A 12,236-nucleotide genomic window follows, 5' to 3' on the forward strand; every position below is an offset into this window, starting at 1 on the left:
AAAAGTAGGGAATTACAGACCAGTAAGTCTGACTTCTGTGGTAAGCAAATTAATGGAAACGCTTTTAAAACAGAAAATAGTCAGGTTTCTGGAATCCTGTGGATTACAGGACTGGAGGCAACATGGATTCACTAGAGGTAGGTCTTGTCAGACAAATCTGATCAATTTCTTTGACTGGGTGACCAGAGAATTGGATGGAGGATGTGCGCTAGATGCGGTGTATATAGATTTTAGCAAAGCCTTTGACAGTGTTCCACACAGACATCTAATAAATAAACTGAGTGTCCCTGGGATGGGTCCTAAAGTGACAGGCTGGGTCAGGAACTGGTTGAGTGAAAGGCAACAGAGGGTAGTGATCAATGAAGATCGCTCTGGGGAAAGGGATGTTACCAGTGGTGTGCCTCAAGGTTCTGTTTTTGGGCCTGTTCATATTAACATTTTTATAAATGATATTGCTGAAGGGTTGTTGGGTAAGATTTGCCTCTTTGCAGATGATACCAAAATCTGCAATAGAGTAGACATGCTGGATTGTGTGAATAACATGAAGAAAGACCTGGCGAAGCTTGAAGAATGGTCTGAAATTTGGCAGCTAAAATTTAATGCTAAGAAATGCAAGGCAATGCATTTGGGTTGCAAAAACCAGAGGGAACAGTACAGTTTAGGGGGTGAAGAACTTATGTGCACAATGGAAGAGCGGGACTTGGGTGTGATTGTATGTGATGATCTTAAGGTGGCAAAACAGGTTGAAAAGGTGATGGTTAAAGCTAGAAGGATGCTAGATTGCATGGGGAGAGGTATGGCCAGTAGGGAAAAGGAAGTATTGATGCCTCTGTATAAGACTCTAGTGAGACCTCATTTAGAATATTGTGTACAATTCTGGAGGCAGCACCTTCAAAAAGATATGAAGAGGATGGAATCGGTCCAGAGAAAGGCTACTAAAATGCTATGTGGTCTTCGTGATAAGGCATATGGGGACAGAGTTAAAGATCTCAATCTGTATACTTTGGAGGAAAGGTGGGAGAGGAGAGATATGATAGAGTCATTTAAATACCTACATAATATAAATGTGCATGAGTCGAGTCTCATTCATTTGAAAGAAAATTGCAATGAGAGGGCATAGGATGAAGCTAAAGGTTCAAAGAAGAGCGACCAAAATGATAAAGGGGATGGAACTCCTCTCATATGAGGAAAGACTAAAGAGGTTAGGGCTCTTCAGCTTGGAAAAGACATGGCTGAGGGGAGATATGATCAAAGCATACAAAATCCTGAGTGGTTTAGAACTAGTGGATCGATTTTTTTTTTTTTTTTTTTCTGCATCAAGATTTGCAAAGACTAGTGGACACATGAGGGCATAGGATGAAGCTAAGAGGTGATAGGCTCTGGAGTAATCTGAGGAAATACTTTTTTACGGAAAGGGTGGTAGATGCATGAAACAGTCTCCCAGAAGAGGTGGTGGAAACAGAGACTGTGTCTGAATTCAAAAGGGCCTGAGATTGGCACTTGGGATCTTAGAAAGCGAAACAGATAATGGTTACTGTGGATGGGCAGACTAGATGGGCCATTTGGCCTTTATCTGCCATCATGTTTCTATGGCAATTCTTACGTTCTTATCATAGGAGATCCTAAAGACTGTCTTGGGGGTCATAACATATAATTTATGAACTGGTGGTGAAGTTGATTTTTGACACGACTATGGTGAGGTGGGGTATGGCATACCTTAATATAGTTTATTAGATTTGCAATAATAAATATTAGAAAAATCTATAATGGGTCTTCTTGTTTCTCATATTTAATCTCTTGTATTTTGCAAACCATTATGATAGAGCACAATGCCCCTGCTGCACTGGAGTCTGGTGGAACGCTCTAGGCCATTCCCCCACAAATCAAGCCCTGTTCCTGGGGATGAGAAAGAAGAGGGCTAAAGATTTGGGGACAGATACAAAAGGGATTGATAATTAAATCTTTCATTGATCTAGTGGTTAGGCCCAAGCACTCACCCCAGGAATTACCAATTAGCTAATTAAAATTCCCACTTTCTACTCAATTTTCCTTAAATATCTACTCTTTTCCTACAGACAATCCCCATCTCTGATGAAATTCTCAACTGTCTAAATTTCTAACTGACTCTCCAGAGCAGTTGAGAATGCTCACATGCACACTACACTTGGAATTCCCACGTGCACACTCTCATTCAGAATTTCTACACTTTGTTACACTGGGGATGAGAAGGAAGAGGGCTAAAGATTTGGGGACAGATACAGAAGGGATTGATGATTAAATCTTTCATTGATCTAGTGCAGTGGTCTCAAACTCAAACCCTTTGCAGGGCCACATTTTGGATTTGTAGGTACTTGGAGGACCTCAGAAAAAATAGTTAATGTCTTATTAAAGAAATTACAATTTTGATGAGGTAAAACTCTTCATAGTTTATAAATCTTTCCTTTTGGCTAAGTCTTAATAATAATATTGTAATTTATAGCTAAAGAGACATATGATCAAGAAACTTTTATTTTACTTCTGTGATTATGATAAATATACTGAGGGCTTCAAAATAGTACCTGGCAGGCCGCATATGGCCCCCGGGCTGCGAGTTTGAAACCCTTCTAGTGTCACAATTTGGCATTTTGTCCCATAAGCATTATCTATTGCTCTAAATCCAGAAAGTTATAGAGTGGGAGGGAACATGGGAGAAGAACTAAAGAATAAGGTCTGGCTAGAGAGAACTTTGAGCTCTCCCTCCCCCCTCCTCAGTAGGCAAAAAACTCATATTACAATTATTCAGGTTATTAATCGATAAGAAGAACTGGTTACAAATCCAACTCTCAAGGGCAGATGGAACTCTGATCTCAAATCAGCACTAGATGAGGAGAACTGGCAAGTGCTTTGGAATTCCCTGTAGGGGGTCTTACTGTGCAATAAGTATAAAGAACTGTTATACAACTTATACCATTGTATTACAGGTACCAATGGTATTTTTCCAGAGATTTGGTGGTGTTGACCCCCTCTGTTGAAAGTACTGTGGCATCCAGTCCTTTTTCCACATGTTGGTTGCACCTCAAGTAGAAGAGAGAGCTATATCGCATAAAGTTATCTCCAATATGAGGAAAAGACCCTCAATATCTAGAGGGAAAGAGAAGAAGATTTTGGTGAAGCTGTGTTCAGAGTATGGTCTGCATTGCAAGTTTTAACTGAGATTTGTGAACAGAAATATGTTTTAACTGAGATTTGTGAACAGAAATACGTTTAAAAACCGGCCTAAATCGGCACTTGGACGATCAGTAACATAAGTTGTCCAAGTGCTGATAATCGAACCAGGTTTTAGATGTATTTAAAATGACTTAGGCCTTCACAGTGCTAATGAATGACCAGAGCTAAAAGGGGCGTTTCAGGAGGAGTGTTGAGGGCGGGATTTGGGCGGGACGTGAGCTGTCCTACACTTAGGGCTCTTTTTACTAAGCTGCAATAGCGGTTTTAGCCCGCACATGCTAGACGCTAATGCCAGCATTGAGCTGGCGTTAGTTCTAGCCATATAGCACGGGTTTAGCACGTGCGACAATTCAGTGCATGCTAAAAACGCTATCACAGCTTAGTAAAAGGAGTCCTTAGTCGTACTGCATGTATAACCGAAAGTTTTACAACACTGCCTAGACGGAACTTGGACATTGTGACCTAGGCCATCTACAACCAGGTCTAAGTCCACAGAAGGTATCCAAAGTGACCAGATAAGCAATGCAGACACAAAGTACAGACCCCCACACACTGCCCCACTGATCACTGATCCCCCCCCCCCCATTAAAATCATAATAACAACTTTACATATCTGCCTCCAGAACATCTGCACCTCTCAGCCTGGCCTAGTAGAGCTGCACAGAGGTGGCTTAACTGGTTTTGGGGGTGGGTTAGTGAACCATGGAGAGGAGGACCCAGGCCCTTAAGCCATTCTAATCACTGCATTCATGGTGAAAAATGTGTACCCCCCAAAAAAAATCAAAACCCTTTTGTACTGCTATATAAGTGGCTCCTGCAGCCATAAGGGCTATCGGGGTGGTAGATAGGTGGGTCTAGTAGGTTCTGGGGGTGTCTTGGGGGACTCACTATGACCTATAAGGGAGCTGTAGTGAGATGTTTATGTGGCAACCTTTTTGTGAAGTTCACAGCAGTAACATAGTAACATAGTAGATGACGGCAGATAAAGACCCGAATGGTCCATCCAGTCTGCCCAACCTGATTCAATTTAAATTTTTTTTTTTTTTTTGTAATTTTTCTTCTTAGCTATTTCAGTGCCCTATAAGGTACCGCAGTACTCTGGTGCCATGTCTGGGTGTCCAGTCCATCACTTTTCTGGCCCCTCTCATGTCCCAAAGGTCTTTTTCTAGGTGTTTGTGACTTGGATGAATTTTTGGACGAAAATGGGGTATAAAGATGGACGACTTAGTGGTGTGGACGATCAGACGGCTGGACGTACAATTGGATGATTTTTTTTTTTTTTTTTTTAATGTTGGACGTATTTTTCGAAAATGGACCTTTTCATGTGTCCGACTTTGGCCGACTTGCGACATAGGCCCAAAACAGACTTAGATGTTTCTTTTGATTATGCCCCTCTATGTGTATAAGATATATTTAAGGTATTATCCAAGAAAATCATTTTGATACTGCCTATTATTGGCCATATAAGAAATTTTTTTTTAAAAAACGATAATTTAGATTTAAATAACACAAAAAAGAAGGAAAAATAATCTGGGGTCCTATAGACCAGTAATGATGTTCTTAGCCCCATTAAAGTGTTTTTGCTTTCTAGCACTTTAAGAAACTTGGGTGTTTGAGGTCTTTCCCTAGTTAGCTTCAGGACAGAATAAAATCATGAAGAATTTAAAACAGAGATTATCATATCCACAGTTATTTTACCTATTGGTATTTATTGGATTGTAGATATTTTCAATTTAGAAGTTTGGAATTACCACACACTCAGGCATCCCACAATAATTTTGGGATTGGTGTGTACTTCCAATATGCTAAAAAATAAAATGTATATTTTATCACTGGTGGTGGGTCTGGGGTGGAGAGTTAGCGTGCTTTGCTCTAATTGGTTAGTGCAGCTACATTGTCTTGTGCAAGCTGATTGGTGCATGGTTAGCATATCAGTTCTTACCGCCTGCAAAAGAGGTGGAAGTAGGGGCTCACATGCTCATGGGAGATTCAGCACATAGCCATTAATACAGAAAATTGAAAAATTGGCCATTTTACCCCGGCAATACAAATGGTCTTAGCACGCAGGAATGACCTGTGCAAGGATGTGTTAAGGCAACTTTTTACCATAGCTTGGTAAAAGGGCCCCTTATTCTGTAAACTGCTCTGGTATGTTTAGTGAAAAGTGATATAGTATGCTTTTTAACAGACTAAACTAAACCCTAAAGGCCTAAATAAACAACAATGGTACAACTAAAAAGCACATAAACCATGAGGTGAGGAGTGGCCTAATGGTAGAGCTGTTGCCTTTGCACCCAGAGGTAGTGGGATTAAATCCCTTCACTGTTCCTTGGGATCCTGGGCAAGTCACTTAATCCTTCATTTCCCCAGGTACAAAATAGGTATCTGTATATGTAAACTGCTTTGAATGTGTAAGCACAAAAAGGTGGTAGACAAGTCCCGTATCCTATAAAAACTAGGGAGGTAAAAGACAACAACTATTTTTACAAGAAAGGTAGGGATGCCAATGCTCAATGTGGGTTTCATTTTGTATTTGACAATCAACTATTTATGGGCTCCTTTTACAAAACCACGGTAGAAGTTTCTACTGCAGGCTGGAGAGGTAAATGCTCTGATGCTCATAGGAATTCAATGAGCATCAGAGCATTTACCTCACCAGCCTGCAGTAGAAACCGCTACCGTGGCTTTATGTTCTTACAAAAACAAATTAAACTTGAGCTTTCAGTTTTCAAAGTCAGATATATTAGTCAGCACAAAAAACAAATAGAAAAATTACAACAGATTAATGAAACTTCTCTTTGTTCAGCATTTTTGAGCATTTTCCCTAAATGGAAAAAAAAAAAGAGGTTCATTAAAGCAGGAAAGAGTGCATGAGAAACTCTGTAATCTTTGCTTTTTAAATCTTGGAAAAAAATGATCAACCTTTCTCAGCTAATAAGGAAGGCACATAGTACATGCAAGAATCAAACTGACTATTTAGGGGTTCAGTGGCTGAGCTGCCAGAAGTAGTGATGTGGAATCTAGGGACAGCTCTAGGAAGGGGTTGTCGGGTGAGAAAAAGATATAAAAAGCTGTAAATGCAGAAAAAGAGGGAAATAGAGGAATGGTTGGTAAGAAGGAGGAGTGAAATCTGGATAGAGACCAGAAAAAAATGGAAGATAGCTAGAAGGAAAAGATCAATGTAGGGGAGGAAGTGAAGATAGCCGGAGAGAGAAGAAGTAGTAAATGGACAGGGCAGAGTTATGAAACCATAGACTGGGACCAAAAAGATTAGAAGATTAAAATGGCCCCAAATGTAGGTACAAATAAAGGCTCCCTTTTATCAAGCCACATTAGGGTTTTTTTATCGCCGGCCACTGCAGTAAAATATGTGATGCTCATAGAATTAATACGAGCGCCTGAGCTTTTACCACAGCGGCCGGTGATAAAATACCCTAATGCGGCTTGATAAAAGGGGGCCAAAGAATTTTAGGGCTCCTTTTACTAAGCTGCGTTAGGGCATTAACGCGTGGAATAGCGTGTGCTAAATTGCCACACGCGCTAGACGCTAATGCCAGCATTGAGCTGGCGTTAGTTCTAGCCACGTAGCGCGGGTTTAGCATACGCTGAAATGCTGCATGTGCTAAAAACGCTAATGCAGCTTAGTAAAAGTAGCCCTTAGTCTCTACTTAGTGATTTGAGTATGTCAGTTTTTGGAATATACATCCGTCAGGGGCAATGTTAGACATGACTGGTAGCCCAGGGCAAAAATCTGGAATAGGATCTCAAAAGCTGAGCTTTCTTCAGTTTCTTGTGGGCATGGGGTCCTCTTTGGCTCGGGAGCCATCCCTGGCTATTGCTCTGTTTGCAACCCCTTAATGCTAGTCCTGACATCTTTGATCTTTATACTTTGCACAGTATAGGGGGAAACAAATCACTTTCTTCTTGTGGTGTTTCACCTCATACAGTCTGGCATCGTGGGATTTGTCTGCCTATATTTTATTTTTACTTTGTGGACTCTTATTCTGTATTTGACAAGTGTCTATCTGTGTTCATGTGAATGAAGATGAGTATTCTGTTAGCATGCCCAATCTCTCTTGTCGGAACCCCCCCCAAATGATCACGGCAGGAGGGATGCCCAGTTTCTCCTGTCCGGCACCCCTGAACCCACCCCAATGTTCCCCGACAGGAGGGATGCCCAATCCCTCCTGCTGACACACCCTCTCCCAAGGTTCACCCCGACCCCAGACCCCCTGAAAGGTCACCCGCCCCCACCTGGAACCCCTCACCCTCGCTGTTTATAGAATCCGGGCCTAAATTTGCTCTGTAGCCAGTTCTGCAATAGCAAAAAATATTTCTTGTGAAGATCAGTTAAGAATTTACTGTACTAGTAGTAGCATTTAGGCACCTATTTTCCTTCATACAAAACTAATGTGACTGGGCATACTGCCCCGCACGTGGTTAGGCCCAAGCACTCACCCCAGGAATATAGCCTAAATTTTGGAGATAAATGCGTAACTTATAGTATTCTCTAAGTTAAGCACTTTTGATATTTTTATTATATGTGTCTTTGTGGTCCACCTTGGGATGGGGCAAAATAGAAATAAAGAAATAAATATGATCCCTGCCCACATTAAACACTCATCTACAGAGCATCTGCAAATGATGTACTGTTGATGATAGGTGCATACGAGGGACCGCTGAAAAGTTCTCAGCGTAACCAAGAAGAGAATGATATGGAGCCATGAAACTTACAAGATATTCTACATATGAAATAAAATGAAAAGTGTCAAGAAAGGTGTGGAACAACTTGTAAGTTTCATAGCTCCACATCATTCTCTTGGTTGGGCCGAGAACTTTTCAGTGGCCCCTCATAGTTATGAATTAGTGCATAGCAGGATTATTGTTATCTATTTGCTTGTTTATTTTCATAAATGTTATATGCCCTCTACCGGTAATTGGAATCCAGGCAAAATGGTGTACATAAAATAAAAACACCGGAGAGATACAATAACACATAATTTAATACATTAACAAGCAGGAAGAAACCTACATTGCTTAAGCCAGTGGTTTCCAAACCTGGGCACAGCAGCTCCGTGTCTGTCACCCACATCAGTAACCAGTGTTGTATAGTAACTAAGGGCCTCTTCTATTAAACTGTGCTAGCAATTTCTAGCGTGGAGAACCGCGCTGAATGGCCTGCGCTACTCCCAACACTCATACTGTAGAGTACCTATGAGTGTCGGGAGCATCGCGGGCCATTCAGCGCGGCTCACCACGCTAAAAACTGCTAGCGCAGTTTAATAGAAGAGGGGGTTAGTGTATTTGTGTTTTATACTTTAATGTGTGTCAATTCTGTATACCACTGAGACTTTTGACGGTATAACATTTTTTTAAAATAAATAACTAAAAACACAATAACGAGACCTCTTCTTGCAACATCTCAGGCAACTTATTTACATGTGCTTGTGTGCATACAAACAGAGGTGCCTGCCAGTATGCTGGGCATTTAAGTATTGCTGTCTGCTTTCAAGAATTACTCCCCTAACTGCTCAGATTAGCATGCTTTGCTAGGCGCTAAACTACAATATGAACCATTCCGTGTGTGTAGCAGCAGCCCAATCAAAACTTTGTGGTCCACCTTGGGAAAGAGAACAGAGAAATGTTGGTCATAGTAAACAACTTTGATTCTAAATATGTGAGGTGTCCTGGCGCTGCTTTACATTTTTGGATTCATGCTGACTGGGACTTTTGCCAGCTTTCCCTCTGAAGCACCTGATAAATATTGTTACTGTTTAGTGTATAAGGCTGTGCCAGTGGCCGTTCTCTGATCCAATCTAAATAATAACTTTGGAAACTTTCTGTGCTGTGTTTCATGGCTGTAATATTATCCATTTTGTGACCAGTCTTCCCACCCCAAAATCTTTCACGTTGCCAGTTCTGTAGTATTGTAGTGCTAATAACAGTAATCAGGTCATAAAATACAGGGACAGGGCTCAGCAAGAAGCCTGGCTGGGATCCACTGGCTAACATTGAAGCGTGCCAAGCTTAGGGTTACCATATGGCTTCAGAAAAAGGAGGATGGATTGAGACATTTGGGTTTTACTTCCACTGAAAGCAATAGAAGTAAAATCCAGATGTCTCAATCCGTCCTCCTTTTTCAGGAGCCATATGGTAACCCTAGGCCCAAGCTGAACTTTCTGGAGTTCTATCAAATTGTTTCCACAGCTAGGCGATCTTTTGAGGGAAACGGCTGAACTCTACCTTGTCCACTGAGGTTATATTGCTCTGTTCCTGTGTGATTACAGCGCTCTTCAGTGGATATAATCCACATCCTTGTGGCACTCACGGCATCTTGCTGAATTAGTTTCAGTTGCTGGGTAGCTGTCAGTCCTGCTGATATTACTTTGTAGGTGGGAACGGATGCATGGAGATGTTGCAGTGCCCATAAGATTTATTTAATTTGATAACACAGAGCTCAAAACATAGAGTCAGTATTTATGTTTCCACATTCGTGCCCCAAAATGAATTGCAACATTTCCTAAACTAGGATGATGTGTGGCATCTGATAGAATGCAATATATTAATGTTTTGGTGTGTCCATACAAAGCCACAGCGCTATTTCATTAAACAGTTCCTTCATAATAGTACCAGCTGTATTGGATGTGGAGACTGGATGTGGAAACCCAGAAAAAGGGTTCAGGTGGAGTCTGGTTCTAGAGTGCAGAGAAGGAGGAAACAGCAAGAGCTAATTCAGTTTCCTGGTTGAGTCAGCCAGGGTCAACTTAACCATTTTAGGCAAAATTAAGTAGATTCCTAGGACAGCAACTTTTTGGGGGCTGAAAAAAGCACAGTTGCAAAGCAAAACAATAGAACTGAGAGCATATAATTTAACCTGCATTTTTATAGGATTTTTTTTGTGATTATCACGGTTGTTGAATTTGATTATCACAGTCTTTGTGGGAGGGGCTACAGGCGAGGGGTCTGAAAGTTAATTAAGGAGGGTGTAAGGCTGAAGTTTTGCCTATTGTGTCCACAACCTTTACCATCAGGGCTGGTGTTAGGGGGTCCAAACAGTGCAATTGACCTGAGCCCAGATGCCTCCCACAGGGGAGCTTCGGGGGTGGACCAGCAAGCGGAAACATGGCTCCTCCTTCAGGGCGTCATCTCCCTCATCCTCTCCTCCTGCACACTCTAAATGCCAGCATGCTGATATCGGATCACCATACTTTCAGTCGGAGTCATCTCTGAAGCGTGCCTTCTCAGTGGGGTCACCAGCACTTTGACACCTGACACAACCTGTGCAAGTACCAGTACTGGCACCATCTCTGAGGGAACAGCTCCTTACACTGTTGCAGAATGAGCTTCCTGGGCTCCTGCAGATGCATGCTGTGCCAATTCCTGCTATACAGCCCTCAGCCTCAGCTTAGTCCGAGCACTACCTGGATTCTCTATTACAGCACCCATCTCAGACTTCTGGGAGTTGAGCTTCGTCATATGGTTTCCCTGGTAACCCTGTAATCTTGGACTACAATGATTGTTTATGCTTTCTAGATCTCAATGAAGCTTACCCCCATATACCCATCCTTTCTGCCCACAGGAAGTACCTCCACTTTTGGTTGAGCTTGAGAAAATATCCATCAGGAAGATCCAACAGCACAGGGCCCTGACATACAGGGCTAAGGGACAAAGGACTAGTAAGAAAAACAGGCCAAGGACATAATGGATTCTATAAAAGTCATCTCTGACCCATGACTGCTGAACATCTAAGTAGATGCTAGGGAAGCTTCCTAAGAGAAGTGCTTCTCGCAGATAAGGACTAAAAGCAAAACTACATGTATCATGGAAAGTTAGTCATAGGGCGGTGACTAGAAATAACTGAAATGTCCTGAGTACACAACATCATGCCCGTACTGACAAACCGCAACACCTAAGAAGAAGAAAGAGGGGGCCACTGAGAAGGGGGAGGTGCATGTCCAGAGGGTCAGATGGTCAGCACCAGGAACAAACTGTCAGGGGAGATAAGAAAGTTGTTTTTCAGACAACACCCAAGTCCTGTAATGACCCAAGGAAACATGAGAAAGGATTAATCAGATATCAAACATGTAAACAATCAATCAAAAATGTTAAAGTAACCATCAATCAGAATAGCTAATTAACAATCCATGTAAAGGGATAAATAAGCCAAACAATGAGAAACTAGCCAGAGTGGACTGGAACTTCCACAGACTGCTAGACTCTGGTAGTTTCCTCCGCTTGACACAATTGTTGTGTAACCATTTTTCTGATGCCAATTACGTAAGCTGACTATTGATTTGTTACTTCTAAAATAAATACATATCTCTGATATAGCAAATGTGTTCTCGCTGTGAGGTCATTACCAAACAGTGAAAGGTGAGCAGCCGCCTTTCAGGCTCTGGCCATTTCCAAAACAGAGTGTTCTTATTTGGCCTAGTCTCAGCCTTGAGAGTGTTCACCAAATGCCTAATGGTGGTGGTTGCAATCCTCCATACTCACGAATGTTCCCTTGCCTGGATGACTGGCTGATCAAGGCTTCTACTCTTTGAGCAACTCATCAGGCCATGGAGGCTATGGTTCACCTATTGAAGCTCCAAGGTTCACAATCAATAACCAAAAGTCTCATCTGACACTCACTCAAACCCTGGAGTTTATCGGAGCCTACTTGGACACAACCCAGTCTCGTGTATTTCTACCTCGATGGAAAATCGACACTCATCTGGCTTTGCCAAGACACCATTTTCTGTTGCCATAATACAACACGACGCATGTTGTGCCTCCTTGTCCACATGACCTCCACAGTTTATATGACTCTCTTTACCCGTCGCCATCTCAGAGAACATCAATAGGCCCTCTCATTCCAGTGGTCCCCAGTGATCGCACCATTCTCACAGCAGCTGAAAGTCACCCCAGCCCCTCAACTGTTGTTTCAATAGTAGTTGTCACCCACTAACCTTTCCAAGAGCCTTCTTTTCCAAGTGCCACCACATCAGAAAGTGTTGAAGTGTTGACAACAGATATCTCCTCACTCA

The 12,236-nt window shown here is 42.0% G+C and overlaps 1 pseudogene; it reads right to left on the minus strand.

The window, feature by feature from the left end:
- LOC117367775 overlaps positions 1–12,035 on the minus strand; it is a 49,846-nt pseudogene extending 37,811 nt beyond the window's left edge.
- Positions 12,036–12,236: the final 201 nt, after the last annotated feature.

The sequence above is a fragment of the Geotrypetes seraphini genome, chromosome 1 (assembly GCF_902459505.1).
Source record: "Geotrypetes seraphini chromosome 1, aGeoSer1.1, whole genome shotgun sequence".
Taxonomy (NCBI): Eukaryota; Metazoa; Chordata; class Amphibia; order Gymnophiona; family Dermophiidae; genus Geotrypetes; species Geotrypetes seraphini.